Source organism: Lycorma delicatula, chromosome 2 (genome assembly GCF_047948215.1).
Source record: "Lycorma delicatula isolate Av1 chromosome 2, ASM4794821v1, whole genome shotgun sequence".
NCBI classification, from domain to species: domain Eukaryota; kingdom Metazoa; phylum Arthropoda; class Insecta; order Hemiptera; family Fulgoridae; genus Lycorma; species Lycorma delicatula.
In genome coordinates this window covers 75,447,674-75,470,966 of record NC_134456.1, presented here as the reverse complement: position 1 = coordinate 75,470,966, position 23,293 = coordinate 75,447,674, and the positions used below count along the sequence as shown (strand labels likewise).

The window sequence follows — 23,293 nt, the reverse complement described above, 5'->3', positions numbered from 1 at the left end:
CTAAATTACGATAAAATTAAAAAATCTGATGTGAACACCACATGACTTCCTTGTACGCCTAATAAATAACATATACACATTATTTAAATTGAGAAGTACATACATAACATTTTATCTCATTAATAACTTATGATAATTTTTCATTGGTTTTTTTTTATTTTTTATTGTTATTAAAGAATTATTATTTATCGTAATTATTAATAAATCAATATATTTAAATTAAAAAAAAAGGAGATGAAGTGGATTTGAACCGATGTTCCTTCCCCTTGTAAGATCCAAATATTTCATTAATTAAACATTTATTTGGCTATAACTCTGGAACCAATGAAAATAAATACACTTAGATATATCGTTAAAAAGCTCTCGATGAGGGCTTATTACTGCAGTTAAGAAAAACTCCAAAATCCAGATGTTTTGGATTTCGGATATTTTTGGACTCTTTTGGTGTTGTCGATTGCATTCAAAAGGGAAGGTGCACAAGTAGATGTTGCAACAGTCCTAAATCCAAAATTTCAACATCTTACGATTAATCATTTTTGAGTTACGCGAGATACTTACGTACAGACGTCACGCCGAAACTAATCAAAATGAATTCAGGGATGGTCGAAATGGATATTGCCGTTAAAATATGAAAACCGAAATTTTTCGTGAAGACAATACTTGCTTTACTTCGTACAAGGAAGTAAGAAAGGAATGCATAGAAATCAGTATAGAAAATGAGAGCTACAGTTAGATCTCTTTTATATATGATTACATGCAAATCTTTTACCCAAGTTTACGAACTAATTTTTAGGAACTTTTAGGAGATATAAAATATTTAATTTTAAACATCAAAATGATACGTGCTGGATATATAATAATACAATATTAAGCAATGGTGATATTATAGAAATGAAATATAATTAAAATTCTTTTATTGTGAGTTGCATTACATAATTATTCATTTGAAAAAAAAGAAAATTATTTTTAAGTTTTCTAAAAAAGTCTAAAATCGGACTGCTAAAAAAATTTTGGCACTACACAAAGTGTAAATACTTATATAGTCATTAAAAATATTTAATATAATTTAAACTTGTACGTGCGATTTCGCATCACTTACTACTGGTAGAATTACAAGCGGATTGTGTTGATTAATTATGCCAATTAAAATTATCAGTAAGACCCTATAATATAATTATTTGAAGCTACTCAATTTGCACTGGTTGTTTGTTGTATAGATATTTTCAGAACTGTTAATCTATTTATTGTGCGTTCGGAAAGTTGCTATGCATTGAAATTATGGAAGTGTAACAATGAAACTTTCTTAATTATTACTTTGTATTTTAATTTCATTATTTTGTAGAAACGGATATTTATAATAACTGGAATAGTTCATAAAAGGTATTGAAAATTAACTCCTTCAATATCAATAGTACATTGCAAACGTTTTAATTTGTTTTCAAACACTTTAATCAGCGTATGTACCGGAGGAATGTCACGTACGTATGCCGTTATTGCGGTTTCGGTACAATGACGATCATTATTAACTGTACTTTCAAAAAGAAAATTGGACCCACAATGCGCATTCTATTCACACCGATCCAAATTAAAATTTTCGCATCTTGTAAAGAATGTTCGTGTAATTCATGGAGGTAATTTGCGATCACAGTCGTGTATTTTGTGAATTAGTATGTATACCTTCCCAGATGAAACTATGCTTCATCTGTAAACAGCATAATGTCGAAGATACCTAGTGACGTTTGATCTATAAAATGTTTAAACCGTTGGCAATAATTTGATCTTTTGGCATGATCTGTAGGTTTCAGTTTTTGAATACACATTGCTTTGAAGGGGGAAAGTTTCAATTCTATTGTTACAACTTTATATGCGGCAGTTAGTCCGATATCTTGCTACTGTGTTCAGTTATGCATTGACATTTTTGGGCTTGCGGCCGTAGTATCAGAGATATCAAAAAGCTTCTGTTCATTTAGTTTAAGTGGTCTTCCACTTCGATCAGCGTCTTAACAGAGCCTGTTGCCCAAAGATTTTCCGTAAGAGTTCGAACTGCATTGCGGTGAGGAAAAGGAGTATTTGGAAACTTTTCAGAAAACTTGTGCTTCATTAAATCCACTATCTTGTCCCTTCTCGAAATGAGTGTTCAACGAAAAAATGCGTTGTTCTACCGAATGAACCATTACGTTTCTTGCAACTATTGATTCCGATAAACAAAAGAACATAAAACGAAACTAAGCAATTCTGTCACAACTCAGTACATGTAACTGACTCTTATTAGTTCTTTTGTTTTTTATTTTTTTCCTGTTAAGCCTCCGGTAATTACCGTTCAGATATTACTGCAGAGGATGAATGGATGGAGGATGATATGTATGACTGTCATCTTGTACAGTCTCAGTTCGACCATTCCTGAGATGTGTGGTTAATTGAAACCCAACCACTAAAAAACACCGGTATCCACGATCTAGTATTTAGCAACGCCCAACGAACCCACAGGGCAAATAACGTAACGTCGAAAGAACAGAGTGCACCACATAATTCATACTGCACACTTTCCGAATGCACTTGATAAAGTTGAAAAGCTTGTTTGTTTGTACAGTATCACGGGAGAACCAACCGACCGATTCACAGGGAAGGTTTTAAGCCATAGACCGAGGCCCTATCCTCCTTGGGGATGAAGGTGTGAATTAGAGATATTCATTAGAGAAAAAAATTTGATGTCAACACATGACTTCCTTGTACGCCTATTAAATTACTATATACACATTTTTAAAAGTACAACTAAAGCTTAACTTAACTTAAAGCTTAACAAAGCACAACTAAATGTCCTAAATCCAAAATTTTTAACATACTACGACTAGTCGTTTTTGAGTTATGCGAGATACGTGCAGACGTTACGCCGAAACTAATCAATATGGATTCAGGGATGGTCAAAGTGGCTATTTCCGTTGAAATCTGAAAACCGAAATTTTTCCCGATTACAATACTTCCTTGTACTACTTCCTTAAGAAAGTAGTAAAACTTCCCCTAAGGAAGTAAAAAATGAATCCTCTTACTTCACAATAATTCTGTCACCATGCCAATAGAACTGCATTATGAATTTTTCGTTTTTAAAGTCTGTTTAGTTTATTTTTTATAGTTACTACTATTCTGTCTTTGCAGTATTGTTTACTTATTTTTTTCTGTTCTCTATTCTGCCCCGACCGTCTAGTGTGTATGTATATATATATATATATATATATATATATATTTTATACTTGCCTCCGCCGACGCTCTTTCTTGGCCGAGTTCTGTACTGTTGAATTTTTATGAGCCTTTTTTAATCAATTCTCTTCCTGCAATTGTAGGAATATGTTATCGGAAATTCGTTGGATGTCTATCTTATCTTAATTTTTGTTCTTGCCTTATAATAATAATAATAACCTATTTTCTTAATTTTTTCAATATCGTATTATTTTTATATCGCCTGATAATATTTGTTGTTCTAGTTTTAGTTATATTTACTTCCTTTACACTGGACGCTTAATTTTCCAGAATTTCGCGTAGATAATTTTTTTACTTTACTAAAAATAGAAATAAATAAATGTTCCTATTAAAAACGGCCTTTCTTATTATTTTATTTCCGATCTGTATCTTTATTTTAAACATTAACCTTTTTTCGCTTCCAAGAACCTACTCTTTTTTGAAAAAGTAATAGAATTTAAATTTTTGCACAGTTCCTTAAATTATTATTATTTTTTTTGAGATTACGGAAATTGACTGTTATGGTCATTTATCTTAATGGAAATTTTTAGCATATGAAAAATACCGTGCCCGACCGGAATATGAACCTGGGTCTTCCGAATGAAAGGCCGCGACACTACTACTTCGCCACGGAGATCGGCAAAGATTAAATTTGTTTATTTATTTATAAGTTTTTATATTTTTTTATAATTAATTTTTGGTTGATGTTTTAATTGTAGTCTGTTAGATTTTTATATTTCTTAATAAAATGGAATATATAATAGTTTATTTGTATCGATCTAATGTTTACTTAATTTCCGGATTAACTATAAAGGGTAAGAGTCTGTCAAGAAATTGTTTATTGTGCTTGAGTTTCGTCCTGTAATTAAGTTTTCCGTGACAACTAACAGTTGTCAGGGAGTTTTGAGTATTTCCTGTTACGGGAGAGTTTGATTACTTTATTGTCGACGAGGTCATTGCTAGAGGGTGAACAATATAAATATCAGAGAAGGAACCAGCAGCTGTAAACCCGTGTTATACTACTTTTAGGGGTGCGGCACCTTTACAAATAAACTGCTGCACCTATTGACCGTAGACTATACCAAATTTGATACCTTCTTTGAATTTGTGCATTCCAGTTTGAATATTTTCAGAGATCTAATCATTCATTTGTAATATGAATTTTTTAAAAATCAGTTTTTGCTATATTTTGTTATTTTATATTAATTCATTTTATAATTGTATTTCATTTGCTTGCTTGAATTTTATTATTTTTTTTTACTTTTTAAATAGTGCATCATGTAAATTCAACAGTTAATAGTAAGAATTGGCTGAAAGAATTATTGTACAATTAGATAATTCCTTATGACATGTAATTCTAATAATTACTGTTCAGGATTTTTCTGAGTGAAATCTGTGTTTATCTCGAGTAATTTTTTTCGATCTATAGAAAAAGTCCCGTATTTAAGATAGTAAAACTTTTTGAGCTCATCCAGAAACTCATTCTCAAATTTTGAGATCCTGGATATTAGATCCTTCTTAAATTTTTTTTGAGAATGCCATGTTTAATCAACGGGAACGAAATAATGTCAAAAAACTGCGTGGAAGTTGTAAAATTTCACATCATATCAAAGACTTACCCAAATGCAGGTTCAAGAGATTTGGTTCCTTCCCAAAATAAAGAGAAAATAATTTTTTGAATCTCTGTCGTTTCTAGATTAAGTTTGATTCTTTTATCCAAAAGTGGGAATGAAAGCGTTTAGTTTTTCAAATAAAAAATATACTTAATTTTATTAAAATTAGGTAGAATCCTCTTCAACTAAAATGTATCATTTAATGTTCAAAAATTCATTCCTCACTTTTTGATGACTGTGTGCGCGCTGTATATTTGTAATTATTTAATATTTTTCTCGTCAATCTCTATTTTTCTTTTACTGCTTTTGTTATGTGTATCTTAACTCCCGACATTCATAGGTTAAAGTATAAATGCCTTTTACGTATACTTTTAGTATACTAATGTATCGCTATATTTTGTGTATTACCTGGAAACTTAATATGATTAGCAATACATATTTTTCTGTGCTCATAAGCCAGTATATTTAATACTTCAGTTTTTTACCCACGAAAAATATTTTTATTAATAGGTAGTATTCTTAATAGAATTCTTCTCTACTCAGCTTTTCTTCATTACTCTTCCTTTAAATATTTAAGTTTTTTTTTCCAAATTACTGCTGATCCACATTAAAACGTTTTCTTAATTTTATTAGTTTATTTAGAAATAAATATTTCGTTTTATTAGACCATGTTTCCATTCACTGAGGTCTTTTTTTTAAATTCAATTCAAAGTTTCCTTTTTAAGTGTTTTATTAGCACGTTAATATTTCAAATAGAAATAATAAAGGGAGGCAGATAACATAGAGCTATTACGAAGAGTACCCAAAAATATGTTTATGTTATAGTAAATTGATTTCTACTACTCAAGGTTACTTCAATAAAAATTTCTCATTTAACTTAATTAGTTTACAGATTTCCTATAACTAACTGTAGCCGCCCTTTAGTTTCTACTTTTTATTAATCGTATAATTAAACTGCGAGGTTATATATTTGTACCATCAGTCAAGCGAACAATAAGTATTACACTGGAAATTTAAACTGCAATATTGAAATATTATTTAATCTGTTAGATTAATCTTCAACATTCTGAAGAATCCTTTAATGGAAATTTTTCTTTTTAATTTTTTATTTCATGTAGTTTTTATTTAAATGGGTTATTTGACCAAAAAAATAAAAAATAAAAAAATATACGCGTTCATTTGGTTTGCTTTTACTATGGGGTTAAAAACAACATATTTATAAAGAATAGTAAAATAGCTTATTTTTCAAACAGAAGATTAAATTATATTTTAAAAAAAAAATTATATGAATATAGTTATAGGATAGCCGGTCTTGACTGTTTCCAACTGCAGAAATAATTCTTGGCACAACTCCGGTGTCAAAAGACCCTCACCGATAAACATCAGATAAGAGTGAAATGCTATGTCTTATGATGTATGTTGCTTATTCCTTTAGGAGATCGTATTTTTTTTAAGTACATGGATAGCAGATTTTTTTTCTATAAATCATACTGTTATACAAAAATAAGATTTCCAAAAGTGAGGAGCTCAGTTTTCGTTTGTTGCAACTCTGTTACACTGCAACCTAAATTAATCCCATTGTATATACTAACAAAAAGTTATAATTATTATTTTCTAATTAATATTTTTATATGAAGGCAAGTTGAAATAAATAATCTTTTGGTGGAACCATGGACAGACAACATATTCGAGGTTTCTTTAATAAGTAGAATTTGGCTAACTTGATACTTGTTTAATAATAACTACAATGAGTTTAACAATTTATGGAACAGATGCGTTTATATATACAAATATTTAAATGTTTCTTAACTATTACGAACTCTGTTGTGATTTATATATAGTGTTGGCAAGAAAGGTAATATGGAGAAAATATTGATGAGAAAATTTCACATTTCGATAGTCCTTTACCATTTTATTTTGAATGCGCAGTTTATTTTACTGTAATTTTTGTTACTTGATTTTGTTAATGATTGTTTTTTGTTGTCTGACTTGTAGGAGAAATTTTTTTGGCTAGTTTTAGAGTGTTTCTGCTTCCTTCACCCGTTTTATGTTGTTGGTTAATTTGTTTTTCTATTATAGAAATTAATGTTAAAAAAATCAACGAAAAATAATTTGTATTGCCCTTTCCCATAGTTTGCGAGATAAATAGCCTGGAATTGAAATATTCTTTTTAAATGGAATGACTTATTTTTGATGCCACCAATACGAAGAGCAGAAAACTTTACATTGAAACATGTGGTTACACATATGACCTTGGATCTTTTTTTTGAACGTCATAGGGCTAACCATAAGAGATATTGTTATACGGAGATAATGTTATACGAGCTAAGGTTTTTGAAGGTCATATAATATTACTTGAATATTTATACTATTATATGACCTTCAAAAACGATATCTCCGTATAACAATATCTCTTATGGTGTTAGACCTATGATCTTTAAAAAAAGATCGAAGATCATATGTGTGATCACATGTTTCAATGTAACATTTTCTGCTCTTCGCATTATTGGCGTCAAAAATAGGTCATTCCATTTAAAAAAAAAAATCGTTTTAATCGTGAAATAAGGTGATAGTCAAATCCAGATGCACCATAAGGTTTCCCCCTCCAATCTGAATAACGTTTGTTTGGGTCATTTCTTTGTATTGTGCGTAGTGTACAAGAAATCGCCTGGAGCGATTAAAATTAAAAGCCCTGGAAAAAGCTCCAAGGTCATATTGTGAACACATATTTCAATATAAAATTTTTTGCTATTTTAATTGGCGAGATCAAAAATAGGTCATTCCATTTAAAAAAATCTTTTTAACCTTGAAATAAGTCAAGGTCAAATCCAAGAGGACCATGAGGTGTCCCCCTCCAATGTGCGTAACTTTTGTTTGGGTCTGTTTTTTACTGTGCGTAGTTTACGAGAAAATCACCTGGGGTGATTAAAATGAAACATTATATATATATATATTGTCGCCGAATGGCTTCGACGGCTCGTAATTCATAATCTTGTGGAGGCCCTGAAAAGGGCCGTTTTTTAATTAGCTGAGAAGAGCTGTTGAGTCCGGAAGCTGGTCTCCGGCGAAGTCGGGGAGTTGCGGCTCATCCATTGAAGTCTGACCGGGCTTTCCCTCAGCGGCAGTTGGAACCCCACTACAGCGTGGCAGTGGTGGCCCCAGAGCTCCGCAGTGTCGGTCGTCCTTCGCCGGCGCGGCTGAGGCGGTTCCACGCTGGGCGGCTCCTTGATGCTGAGTCCACCGGCCAGGGTGATTGAAGCCCGACGAGCTGGAGCTGGAGCGGGAAGGTAGCGTCCGCGTCCAGCGGCTCCTTCGGCGGGCCGGCCAGGCCTGCTGCTCCGGCGGGGATGTTGGCATTCGCCGTGAGGTCCCACATTGAGCCGGCCAAGGAACGTCTTCTGTCTTCTTCCATCTTCTTGGTTTTCTCCAGGTTGTGGTCGACAATGAATTGAAAATTCACTGTTGTACATGCTCTTTTAGTGGAGACTGATGGAGCCTCAGCGCCGCTATGGTGGGAGAATTGCGCGGCGATAGTGATGCGTGTATCAGCGCGTCCGTATACTGTGCGCCAGTTCGCTACTGAGTTGCTATACCGTGTTCGGCTGCTGATATTAAATTAGGCATATATTTGGTAACAATACAACAACAATATATATATATATATATATATATATATATATATATAATATACGTATACATATATTATATATATGTATACATGTATATGTTGTATATATGTATACAATATATATACAACAATATATATATATATATGATATGTATTACTAATTACATTATATAATAACTATTTTAAGAAGCGAAAGTAATTTGATAAGATTATTTTTTAATTAATTTTTAATTTTTTTTTCTCAGGGTATTTATGTTGTAACTTAATAAATACAAATAAAAGTTTATTACGGTTTTATTTTTCCTAATTTCCTCTTTATATTTTTTCAAAGTAGAAAGATTTTTTTTACCTGTTCCTAGATAATAAATTATTCCTCGTTTTAATACAAGAATTCGGTACTAATAAAAAAAACCTGTTTATTTGATTTCACACATTGAACCGCTTTCGTAAAATTGTTCATTTTTTCTAGAGGATATATGTCATTACGGCGGTGCTAAATACTTTAATAATGTATAAAATGATGGATTATGTTTTTAAATATTACATTATATTATTAGAATTTAAATGTATATATTTATGTATTATTATTTAACTTAAAAGGAAATCGTATCTTAAGTTATGTTGCTTTTATTAAATTTTATACTAGTGTGAATAAACTTGAATTGATATATAACAAACGCTAACGGTATTAAAATACATAAATCCATCCGGTGAATTAGTTATTCTAAGAGAGAAGTTATCATTGAGTGCTTGTTAATGGATAACTTTAATGGATATACCACTTACTTAGGGTAGAGACCGTGTTTTGCATTCGTTACCATTAAATTATATCTGCATGAATTTGCCACAATGATGATCATCATCCTTTTCCCCAGATCTATTTTAAGTGTTTCTAATCAAAATCACTTGAAAACTATTTATTTTCAATTATTTCAATTCTTTATTAATATATTTTGTTTTGTTTTTTTAATTATAAAAATTAACGAAAGGTAAATTAACATAAATCTGCTCACATAGTTTTGTATGTTTACATACACATAGTTTTTTCATTATTTACATGAGATAAACTCACAAAAGTATGTACTGTATTATTGACCTTTCCTTTTCTGTTTAGCCTCCGGACCCACCGTAAGGTATTACTTCACAAGATATGTATGAATGTAAATTAAGTGTAGTCTTGTGTAGTCTCAGTTCGACCTTTCCTGAGGTGTGTGGTTAATTGAAACCCATCCACCAAAGTACACTGATATCCACGAACTGTAGTCAAATCCTTATAAGAGAAACTGCCTTAACTAGAATTTGAACCTTAGAATTCTCCACTTCGAAATCAGCTGATTTGCGATGACGAGTTCATCACTATTCCACCCGGTGGATTATTAGGTATTGATGACCTAATCAAGTACAATTAACTTTATTTTACTAAAAACAAGGAAAATTATGTAAGAAATATATAGCATGGACTTCAATAAAAATAAATAACACGCATACGAAATTACGAAATAGTATAATCAGTAAATAATGAACCGTTGGTCTAGTATTAACTATCTTGTCTATCATTTAGTTTGCATAATCAATTAGTAATTAATGATGCAATTTGTTAACAAATGCGGGTAACGCATAGTGACATTATTTTTTCGGTAAAAAAAATATTAAAAAATAAATTTGAAATAAAGATTAATAATAGAAAAACCTTTTAAAGTTACTTTGTTTGTTTGTTACTATATGATTCCAAGTGATTTGTAATTTTATCCCTCTAAGAATATAAGTGAACTGAATAAATATATTTATATAAAAACTTACAAAGAGGTTGCCTATTTATGGTATAAACTCTTAACCGCACTAAGTGAGAAGGAAGTTGTTTGGGTGAATAATCTAACTTCGAGGAACACTCAAAATTAATGGATGTATCCTAAGAGCAAGCTGTTTTTTTTAACGATACTAAAGCCATTAATGAATTTAATAATACAGAGATTTAAGTACCTCTATTTAGTTTGTTATTTATAGGTTGAATAACCATGAAAATACTTGTAAACTGTAGTCCAGTGTGGTAAAATACTGTGGGACTTAAATAAAGCTTTGAAGATTTCTCTTTTACAAACCACTTAATAGAAAAATTAATTTTCATTCTCCCTTAAACCTTATTCTCATCTATTTTATTTTGAAAAGTTTCAATTTATTTAGAGTAAAGCTGTAGGCTCCGTTTTTTTTTTTTTTTTTATAAGAAAAAGAATGATAGTTTCACGTATGCGTGGGTACATTGTATAGGTCTTAACGCTATAGAGTAGTGTAAAGCGATTGCATTCTTCTCTAACGGAAAGCCAAGGATATCATCAGTTTTATTCGAAATTCCTTTCTCCTTCACAGCTTTTCTCCCTCTTCGTTGTTAAGTAAAATTCTTAATAGTGTTATAAATATGTATAATTCAGGGTAAAAATAATTTAATATTTATAGTGAGAGCCAAAATAGTAACTAAAAAACCATCCGTGTTGATTCGACTGTAGGAAATTTTTGAAAAAAATTTCATAGTTAAAATTCTATTTTCAAATATAATTTTTACCTAATGTTCTTACATAATCTATTAACAAACCTACAGATAGTTGAAATTCCATTACTAGGGAATATGTTTATTTTATTCACTTTACCATAAATCTGCAATATTTAAAATAGTTGTAATAATCTGCAGGTGTTCAAATAAATTTAAATTCTTAGAAATAAGCTTTAATTTGGTATAAAACTCAATTTTTCCCATGTAGTGGTACATTAAATAACTTCAAAAACAATTTTTTCTCCTCGTTATGCCTACTATAGTTACAGTTTCCTGATGCACTTTATAACTACTTCAAATTTAAAAAAAAAAATGATTTAATATTTGTTTGAAAAAGTTTTATTTTATTTTTTCCAAACAGGCCTTCAGAGGAGCACAAAAATATAATTTCAGTTCCTTCTGTTTTTATTTTACCTTTTCCCCTCCAGAATTCTTTCATTATCCTGTGTTTTTCGTTATATCTACCATGTGTGCTCTCTTTTACATTTACGAGAACCTCTATTCTGTGGATTTTTTCCCTGGAGTTTTTCTTTATTGACAATCTTTTATTTCTGTATTTGCTTTATTTAAGTCTTCCTTAACTTGTTGTATGTAAGAGTCGGAGTTTTATATGTACAAAATTTACTACGAAATTTTTTGTTCTGTATATCTGAATCGATTGGATTAATGTGTCCCCCAAAATTTATTCTTCTTTTTCAGATTGTGGTTTCTAAATTTACAAACTTTTTTTCATATTTTTTTCTATAATTTTGTAAATTTATTTATTCCTTTTCATTCTGTATCCGTCTTTCGTTTTTGTTTGGCCATGGATCGTTATTGAAATTTTCCTTTCAGTTTTTAAAAGTGATTCTAGAATTGTTATATTGGAGATTTCCGTCCCGCAGAGGATTTCAGAGGTTTCATTATTATGGTGTCTCAATTTTGTCTTTATAGATAGATTTTTTTTTATTGTAAATATTTGTAGTTAAAAATTTTAACCTGTCCAAACGTATAAGGGGAAAGGCCATCACCCTGTCTCAGACCTGTTTTAATTTTGAAAGGATCGCTGATTTCGCCTAAAGATTTTATTTTTGAGAGTGAGTTTGTTAGATTTAGTTTTATTAAATTTATAGTTTTTTTATCTACTCCATATTCATTATTTATTTATTTTTTGTTTGATGAATTAATTAACCACAGAACTATTTGTACGTGAGAATATAGAAATGGAATTTTATAGCGTATAAAAAATTCCACGCCAGAACGAAATTCGAACTGGGAACTCGCAGGTAAAATACCGAGACACTATCACTCCACCATGGTTTATTATTTTTTGAAAATAATTTTTTTTCCAGATCAGTATTACCAAATAAACGAATAGGATCGTCTCTTTTGGTAACAAGAGAAGATAATACTATAATGAAATTCTGGTTTATTTATTTATCATCGATCATCTCTTCATCTGTATCATTTTCCTCTGCATGTTGATAAAAATGTCATTTTCGATAGAAGTCATCCATCAACTTCTTAAATATATCTATTACTATTTTTTCAATTTTTTATGATTTAAATTTTGTCAAGTTAATATGATCCGTAGCTCAATCCATCCGAACAAATTTCGAACCTACATGCTTAATACGTAAATAATCTGTTAAAAATGAAAAAAATAAGATGACCCGACCAATGTAGATGATTTACACGACAGTGTAACATAGAAGTGCGGAACCCTTTAATTTCAGACCATTGCCAGATCCGTAACGGCTTTATGCCAATGTGACTTTCTTTCTTTTCCTCTTTAGCCTCCGGTAACTGCCGTTTAGATAATTCTTCAGAGGATGAATGAGGATGATATGTATGAGTGTAAATGAAGTGTAGTCTTGTACATTCTCAGTTCGACCATTCCTGAGATGTGTGGTTAATTGAAACCCAACCACCAAAGAACACCGGTATCCACGATCTAGTATTCAAATCCGTTTAAAAACAACTGGATTTACTAGGACTTGAACACTGTAACTCTCGACTTCCAAATCAGCTGATTTGGGAAGACGCTTTAACCAGTAGACCAACCCGGTGGGTTTTATGCCAATGTGACTAAATCTCTCTAATATTATGCATCACAAGGTGGACGTTTTGAACAAAATTATTTGGCTCAATTCCATTTTTGAGTAAGCGACCACAAACAGAAAACCTTTTCTTTGCTTTGTATAACTCTACAGTTGAGAGGGTAAAAAACAGATCCTCGTTGGTTTGTAGTCTCTTTTCGTTACGCATTACCCTTGATTGTAAGTAGGTAATTGGAGTTATGAGCACTCATCAGTATTCTCTTTAATGTAGGATAATTACTAATACAGGATAATTAAAGAGCGTGCGGGTGATAATTTTCTATATAATGTAAGGTTCAAATCCTAGTAAAGGCAGTTACTTTTATACAGATTTGAATACTAGCTCGTGGATACCTGTATTCTTTGGTGGTTGGGTTTCAATTAACCACACATCTCAGGAACGGCCAACTTGAGACTGTACAAGACTACATTTGATTTACATTCATACATATCATCCTCTGAAGTAATACCTTACGGTGGTTCCAGAGATTAAACAGGGGACCATGTTCGCACCTAAAGAGGTACAAGACATCCTGCTCGAATCTGAAACAGCATGGAGAGTGACTGCTAATTACACTAGAGTGGTTATGGATGACCTAAGAAGATGGGAAGAATACCGTAGAACACGAGACCCTGAAGACGCGCTGGCGGACAGGCTCCCGGCTGAGTATCTAGAGGGCCCCCCCGAACGTGTTTGGAACACCTGGACGCGATGAGGCCGCGAGCACTCCGCCTGTGTGTCTAACAGCGACCGCAGAAGATAAATCTGTAGTAGACACGTGTCCATTGTGGATTGGGTGATGAGACGAGTTTGTTGTGATACAAATTGACTGATACTTGTAGAATATTGTTCAGCTGTTTGTTTTATGAATTCTATTTTGAGTTTTTCTTTATTTGTTGTTTACTGCTGTTTATGTATATATTATCTTGTGTTGTATTTCGCATATGATCGTGCACTAATTACATACGTAGCAATTCAGGTGTAACGTTTTGTATTTCTGATTTAATGTTATTATGTAAATAGTTACTTATGTTGTTTATGTATTTAGTTTATTATGTATTATATTGCGTAGTGCATGTTTTATATATATAAAATGTATATTTGTAATGTTTTCTGGATGCTGTTTGGTCACAAGAGATTGATGTATATGATACATGCTCATGTGCAGCACTGCATTATAGCGAATGTGTGAGTAGGCGTAGCACTTCCTCCCTGAAGAAATGCCACACTAGCGGTACCAGAAAAGGTGGATAGCCAGGGGTGGATGTTTAGTCGGTAGTGCGCAGGTATATAGACGCATACTGATAACATCTTGCGAGACCTGTCAGTCAGCCCGACATAGAGAATCTAATAAAATAAAATATATAATATCTGTATATATTTTTTTTTTCAAATTTTCTAATTTTATATATATATATATATATATATATATATATACTAAGATATTTTGATATCATAAGGATTCCAACGCGGGGTTCAGATTTTATTAATTTTTATTTTATAATAAATATTATGTTTTTAGTTATTTTAGTTTCAGTATAATTTTTTTAAATTAAATAATCGTTACTCTACCTTTTTGGAAAATAATTTAAAAATATTTTTACTTCTTTATAGAAATCATTCTTTATATATTAACTTCTCTGATAATGTAATGTATACGAATAATAAAATATTAACACTGCCTTATTACACTTCGGTTTCAGACACAGCTGATAGGTAGTTAACCCACATTTAACTTTTTGCTTCTTATGTTTCTTTTATTAACTTCATTTTTGCTTTTTGTTAAAATTGTATGGTATATAGTTGTTTTACTGACTTGACGCCTGTGATTATTTCAGTTTCATAATGTGGCATCCAGGGTTATTTAAGTTTTTAATGGAAGGAACTGTAGATGGTAAAACCTCTAGGGAGAGACAAAGGTTAGAATACAAAACGTAAACATTAAAGATATATAAGTTAATTAAACGTAAAGGATATTACAATTATATTTAAGTTAAAATATTAAATTAAACAATAGAAAAGGATTGATATTTTTATTAAAGTTGACAATAAATAACCGATTATAGAGAATTTTCTTTTTTAATTTTCTAATATGATTTTTAGGGTAGTGGTATAAATAAAATTTTATGACGATTACAAAATAATACCATGTGTTTCAAAATGAATATCGGGGTTTTAAAGTTGTGTAGTATTTTTAAAATTCTACTTACATTGATAAATTATACATAAAATGAAATAGTTACTAAAACAGTTTTTTTCTATAAGTGTTCAATGTGAGCACCTTTCATCACACGGTACACATCAACCAACGGTGGCACATACACTTGATCCTTTATAAAAAAAAAATCGCAAAGGGTCCGATCGGGTGAAGGCGACGGCAAACAAGCCCTGTAATTTGGTCTCCGGCGACCAATCTTTCGGGGTGATTTCATTCAACCAATCACGTACAGCAGGGGTCAGCAACGCGGCACTCGCGGTTCCCATAGCGCCTTCGATGAGATTTTTATATGCTTTCACTATATTACACATCTACTAAGCCCAATAACCGTATCGGCGTCGCGCGTATATTAGATAATATAATTGCGCAAGCTCAGTGTCAGCAAATAGCATTCAAGGTCAAACATTGAGACACTTGCTACTTAGCATGTAGGAATATCCTCGCTTCTGATAAATTTGGTAGTATGTTATACCGTATTCCGAGTGCTACGTATTTTTGAGTGTTGTTATTATTATTGACTATATTTTATTATTTACGTATTATTAGTATTAGTATTACGTATCACGCAAGAGAGTCGCGCTTTTCACTATCAAATACGTATCGTTGTGGTTAAACGGATTTTATAAAAAGTCCATCACGAATAATTGTAACAGAAAAAGAATTTATTGTATAAAGTTGACTGGGAAGAAGAGTTTTTTTTATTGACTTTAAAGGAAAATGTATCTGTTTATTGTATAATAATAGTGTGGCGACCCCAATAACGTTTCATGCGCCCCCCCCCCCCCCCAATAACTTTTGAATTTATTTTGCGTCCTTACTGACAAAAAGGTTGCCGACCACTGACGTACAGCATTATGTTAGTGAGGAGACACATCATCTTGTTGCCAAATAAAGTTCGGTGGTTCATAAGTGTTGAAGAAAGAACCATAGTTGTAGCATAAGAAGACAGTTCATTAATGACACTGTTGCTTCCACGAAAAAGAACGGCGGTAAACTTGCCGTCGGTATAAAGCATAAAAAACATTGTTATGGAAAGTCTCATTCACATTGCAATATTTCGTGAGGATTTTCTGATCGCTAAATACGCCTATTATGAATGCTTATTTTTACATTAACATGAAATGTTGATATGTTGATTCGTTACTGAATACGACGCAATAAAGAAAGTCTTCATCGTCACGGTGCATAATTTCATTTGCGAAGGTAGTACGCAAGCCACAATCAGTGTTGTAGACTTTAAAGCTTGAGCACAGCTAAAACTGTTTGAGTTGCTATTTCATTTAATCTTATCATTAATGTACGTGAAACTATAGAAATATTACATATCTTCAAAACCCCCATATTTATGTTGAAACATACGGTAGATTTTTTTTTTTGAAGTGGTGTATTTGAACAGTCCAATTTATATCTTCGCATCGGTTTAAGTTTTATTAACAAAAAAGGATTTTATTAATTTTTGTTAATTTGATTCTATAACTACTGAAAGAATTAGTTGGGCCATTTATTTAATGCTTGGCTAATTCATAAATTAGTAAGATTATAATATTTTAATTTTTTTTTTCCGATGTGGAATATAAAAACAGTTTTCATATGTTAACTAATACCTCAAGAAAGTAACATAGAAATTTATCTTACGGCTAAAAATACAACACTGATATCAGCTGGTTTGAATTTACTTTCTATGAATACAATTCTATTCACAACATTTATTTTCGTTTATCATTTAATTTTAAAAATTAATTTAAAACATGAAATTCGTACTTTGTGTAAACTAGAATCATAGCATTTTATCTAAAGTATTCATGTTTTCATATTATAAAAATTAAAATGGAACAGGCTTTTTTTAATTCAGATTAGGGACATTATACTTTATAGCTTATTTAATACGAACTAATGGTAAAAATAAAATCAGTGGAACAGTAGTAGAATAACATTAGTCTAAATTGTAAAATTGATCTAGTTATACTTGAATCATATCTTGATCAGCATGCAATAGTACGAGAATATACAGCATTCATTAATATATACGCTACGTTGAATAATACACTGTAAACTCAGTCATTGTAACATTTAACCATTATAGCTTTTATATATATATAACGTGAATATAAACAGTTACATACTAAATTGCAGTTGATAATAAATGCAACATTTTATAATCGATTAGTTGGGTGGGTGGCTTACATTGTTAATACATTATAATATTAGTTATGAATAATTTATTTAAAAATAAACGGAGATGAACGTAAAATAGATGTAAATAAATAATAAAAAATATTCTTCGTTTTTAATTTATCCGTTGTAATTTATTTATAGTACAGTATATACTGAGTGATTCAAAAAGGACTTCACAACTTTAAAAGCATGAAAAGCATTTTACAGATTCGATTGAGGTCTCGTTTTATAGCAACACACATCAGGTTTTTACAGGCATAGTTCATTATTATGGAATTCGGTCACTAGTGCTGTCACCAATGATATTAAAAATGGATACATTTTTCTGGTGCAGAATATGCTCGCTTGCGTTTTGGTTTCACGATTTGCAATCAGCAACTGCAGTTCAACATAATTTTCATAGAGAATACGGTAAGGAGCCTCACGGTAGGCATACAATTTACTCTTGGTATCAAACCATCGTTGACAGGTTGTTCTGTTAAAAGATACAAAATCATCACGACGCCTACGCCTCCGTGAAGCTGCTGTGGATCAATTTAGAGAAAGCTTTGCGTGTAGGCCGAAGAAATCAACTCGACGTGTGTCACGTAAGACGGGCATTCTACAGACAGTTTGGCGCGTATTAAACGACTGTAGTTGAAGCTATACAAAGTAACCGTGGTTCATCGTATTACAGATGATGACGAAGTTGCTTGGCTGCAGTTTTGAGTAGAAATGATGGACAGAATTGTAGACAACGTAATTTAATGTTTAATAGACAATTTAATTTAATAGATAATGCAATTTTTTGTGATAAGTCAACGTTTCACGTCAGTGTTAACACCCATAACTGTCGAAGCGAAAATCCTCATGAAACTTTACAGCACATTCATGATAGCCTTAAAGTGAATTTTTTTTGTGCCCTAAGCAAACAAGGAGACAACCTTTTTCCAGGAGACAACCGTAAAAGTTATCGTTTATTTTGGACATTCTTGAAAATGCACCATCTCACTACCGCCTAGAAGTTCGATATTTTCATGATACTCGATTCCCAGATTGATGGATTGGTAGTGAAGATCCAATTGCACGGCCATTTCGCTCCCCATATTTGACCCCCTAGATGTTTTCATGTGGGGTTTATTAAAGATCGGGTTTATGTACCTACTATCTTTGGCTGCTGATTTTGTTGAGTTCGAATTAACGCCGCAGCTGCACAGGTAACGCCCGACTTGCCGGCTACAGTCTGGAACGAAATCGACTTCAGGTTGGATGCGTGTCGTATTACAAATGGAAGCCATATCAAATCAAAGTGAATGTTTGGTGAAAAAACTTGATTTGTTTTTCTATGAAATGAGACTTCTACCGAATCTGTAAGTTTACCAGTAAATTTTAATATGTTTTTAAATTTATGAAGTCCTTCTTGAATCACTCCGTACAATGCTTTTCTAGAGGTAGAAGGGATTCTACATTTAGAAAACTGGAGAGAATTTGCGGTGATTCTATTTTAAAAAGAAAAAAGTGACTTCTGAAATTTAAGAAAAAATTGTGTTACTAATATCTGATTCTAGAATTGAATTTTTTTTAATTGGTATTTTTTTTTTAAATTTAGTTATACCTTGACCGAATTTGGTACTAATGAACGAGTTATTCAAAATGTGATGTGTTTTGCTATGAAATGAGACCTCAACCGAATCTGTAAGCTATCTCAATAAATTTGTATATGCTTTTAAAATTGTGAATCGCCCAGAAAATTATAATATGGAACATTATTCGCCATAAATCAAATTCAATATAATACATATTTTAAACTGGGTTTAGGTGCTAGCGGTGCCGATAAATTTTATTAGCCATTAGAGTTCAGTTAAAGATATAATTTCAAGTCTGTTAGCTTGAGATTTGATAAAATTAATTTTCAAACTGTAAATAATACAAATTGCTGTAAGATTATTATTTTAACTTAAAATATAAAGTATATCAATGAAGCCGGAGAATTTAAAACTCCTGTACTTAAACAAGTTTTCATTTTGACATGAATATTTCTACAGTTTTCCGTTGTCATATCATTTTATTATTTTTTTTTTTCAATTAACGCCTAACAGTTGGGCACCATTACGATTTACTTACTCTGTTAATATTAATCGATAATTTAACATTACTCGCGATAACAAGCCTGGTGTAATATTTGAAACTGAATAATTTTTAATTTAAGTTCCGCGAACGTTAGCGGTCGTTCGGTACGTAGCTCTTGAGCAAACCCCAGAGGAATAAGTCGTATATGATCAAATTAAGAAATCTACGCGGGCAAACAATATTCCCATTTCGGAAAGAGTTCTCTTAAACCAGTAATAGACACACATGTGCAGTATGATTTGTTGCAACATCTTGCTGGAACCGCATATTTTGCGAAAATGAAACTAATTATTTCTTTAAAAATATTATGACCGTGCTTGAGTAATACGCTGCAATAGTGATTGTAACGTTTCCTGATCGTCTTGAAAAAAGAAAGATCTAATAATGGCAGATGACGAAAGTGGACACAATGCTGTGACAGACTATGAAACTGTTTTTCATGTATCTGATGTTGGTTTTCAGCGTTCTCATACCGACTATATTTATTCACGTAGCTGTTTAGGTGGAAATGAGTTTCATATGACATATAGTGGATTAATTTTTCATCAACTTCCAAACGCTTGAACATTTCTTGATAAAAATTCGTGCCAGCAATCAATTCAGCAACTTTTAATTCCTGAACAATTTGAATTTTATAGGGGTGAAAATTTAAGAGTTTTTAGGAGACTTGAAAGGTCGATGGTTCACTGATATTTAATATTAATGCATGTTTAATCGCAAAACGATTTTGGACTGCGCATTATGCCAGTTCAATCTCTTATCAATGTTGTCTGGCGTTCTAACACTTTTTACCTCTCCTTTATGTTTTAAGTGGATTTAAATTTTAGGTAGACCCATTTTTCTCAAATTTTTTATTCCTTAAGTTAACAAATTTTTTATTTGTTAAGTTAATTGCACGAGCAGACGGTAATCGCCCATGACGCAAAATATTGACCGATTGCAAAATAGCTTTCGTAGAGTTGTCGCGGATCTCCATTTTTATAAAATGGATTTAAAATTCAATTTATTCAGCGGATAGAAAGCATGATGTGCATCTAACCTCCGATACATGTTTAATGAATTGCATTAAGTGACTAACAAGCTTTTAAATTTATCCTTTTCATTGACGTTACTTTTATATAAGTTGTGTGAAGAAAGAAGCTTTTCAGCGCAATAGGATATATTTCTCTATTGATAACCAGTTATGTTAAGTTTAATTTAAACTTAAATAATAGTCTTTGTAAACTTTAATAATCTATGTAATTAAAAGACCATCTTTGTTTTGTGTATGCCCTAATAGCTCAAAAACTACCTAATCGATTTCGCTGAAAATTTCACAATTTATTATTATTAGTCCCGGGAGTATTTACAAAGGATTTTTTTTAATTCCGAACTTAAAAGTTTAAAATGAAGTAATAATGAAATTTTATATTTTTTAAATTCCTCTGTAACAAATGCAGATATCAACTTGATTTTTGTGTGAATATCTAAAAACCAGATTGTAGATTTTTCTATTTTCTATCATGAAAAGGGTGAAGAAAGCTAATAAATTTTGAACAATGATAGAAAATTTTCCCCATTTCCGAATCATATTAAACGAGCTATTTAATAGATTTAAGCTTCCAAATTATCTTCAGATAAATATCAAAAAACATTTTCTTTATTTTTTTTTAATTTCGATTTTTTAGGGAGTGCGACGGTGTACGGCCGGCGGCTCAACCAACACAGCCACTTTTAACTATATGTGCGATGCAACTGGCTGTATCTGCCTCCTATAATTGCGTAAACAAAATTAAACGCGACGGGGAAATAAAGTAACCATACAGCGCAGGCGCAGCCGCGACAGGATGATAGTAATAAATAAAGCCGACTACCAAAACACTATTGTGAAAGAATAAAAATCTTTTTTTTTCAGTTCTTTAAAAAGTTTGTGCAAAATTAAAAAACCCACTACCAAACTTATTTACTCATAATTTTGATCATCTTCAAAGAATTACGAAGTTTGTCCAAAAAGTAAGAGTAGTGATTTTACTGCGGGCAGAAGAACAGATAACGTAAAACTTCCTTCATGTATAACAGCACGTAGGTATTGACCTTGGCTGCATTTGCATACTTGTTTCAAGTGTATCGGTCGAATCAGTTGCGCGTTACTGCTGTTCATGTAAGGTCGTGTTTCATAACCTCGTTACGTTTGTGATGGAAGAAAACACTGAACAACGTTATGCTATCAAATTTTGTGTGAAACTCAACAAGTCTACCACAGAAACATTTTATTCTTAATCATAACTTATGGAAATGCAATTCTATCGACAACTGTGGTTTTTAAATGGCACAAAGCTTTCTAAGAGGGCCGAGAAAATGTTCAAGACGACCCTTGTTCTGGAAGACCAACTTCGTCAACAAATGATGATGAGATTGGTCGATGACGTACCTCCAGAACAGACAGTTAATAGCGCTTTTTGCAAAAATGTCTTGGAAAGACTTCGAAAGTCTTTCCAAGAACGGACAATACACATGATTCGGTCTATGGGCCACGACAACGTGCCAGCTCACACTTCGCTTTCAATTCGAGAATTTCTAGCGAAGATAAACATTCCCTTACATCCTTAGCCTCACTAAAGCTCAGATCTAGCTCCGTGTGATTTCTACCTCCCCAAGTTGAAATTGAAGTTGAAGTCATTATTTCGGGATGATGGAAAACATAAAACAACTGTAACCGATGAGCTACACACACAACGGAAACGACTTCCGGTACTGCTTTGAACAGTTAAAGAAACATTGGAACCGCTGTGTAACTTCTAAAGGGTCATACTTTGAAAGAGATAAATTGTAATTTCAGGTAAGTCCAATAGATAAATTAGTACCTTTAGTTTTGGACAAATGTCGTATATCATTTCTAAAGCAGTTTTTTAGCCTTAATTTTAGTTTATTGTATTTTAAGTCTCTGATTTTGTTTTTGTTTTGAAATTAGAAAAGCCTACACGTAACACAACAACAAGCGCTTCCCGATTGTATTCAAAAGCCATTTTTAAACACAGAAAGGCTGCAAACCTGCATCTTAATTAAATAAAAAAAAGTGTGGTATACCCCACATGACTTCCTTGTACGCCTATTAAATTACATATAAACGTTTGTTTTTTAAAATGAGAAGTACATAAAATTTTATTTCATTAATAACTTCTAATATTTTTTCATATTTTTTTTATTATTATTGAATTATTATTTATCATAAAAGTTTTTTTTACAATCAAAGGTTAATAATTATTAATAAATCAATAAATTTATTAAAAAAAAAAATGAGATGAAGTCTGATTCGAACCGATGTGCCTTGCCCTTGTAAGATCCCAATATTGCATTAATTAAAATGTTATTTGGCTATAACCGGAACAAATTAAAATAAGTACGATTTATTATATATTGTTGAAAAGCTCTAAATGAGGGCTTATTACTGCAGTTAAGAAAATGTTCAAAATCCATATGTTTTGGGTTTCGGACATTTTTGGACTCTTTGGCGCAGTCGATTGTATTCAAAAGGGAAGGTACACAAGTAGATGTTACAACAGTCCTAAATCCAAAATTTCAACATCCAACGGTTAATCGTTATTGAGTTGTGCGGGAAATATAGTACGTACGAAACTTGTCAAAATGTATATTTCCGTTGAAATCTGAAAACCGAAATTTTTCGGTTTTTTTTTAATATAATTTTTTATTTA

General features: G+C 31.6%; 1 long non-coding RNA gene across 3 annotated transcripts in view; it reads left to right on the top strand.

The window, feature by feature from the left end:
- LOC142318908 (uncharacterized) overlaps nucleotides 1-23,293 on the top strand; it is a 209,996-nt gene that overhangs the window by 138,811 nt on the left and 47,892 nt on the right. Inside the window, exon 1 of one of the 3 annotated variants that reach the window (XR_012755073.1) lies at nucleotides 22,168-22,419. The exons of the other annotated variants lie outside the window; for them this stretch is intronic. This is a non-coding gene — a long non-coding RNA (uncharacterized LOC142318908). Of the gene's footprint in view, nucleotides 1-22,167; nucleotides 22,420-23,293 lie in introns of those variants that run through there. 3 annotated transcript variants of the gene reach the window in all.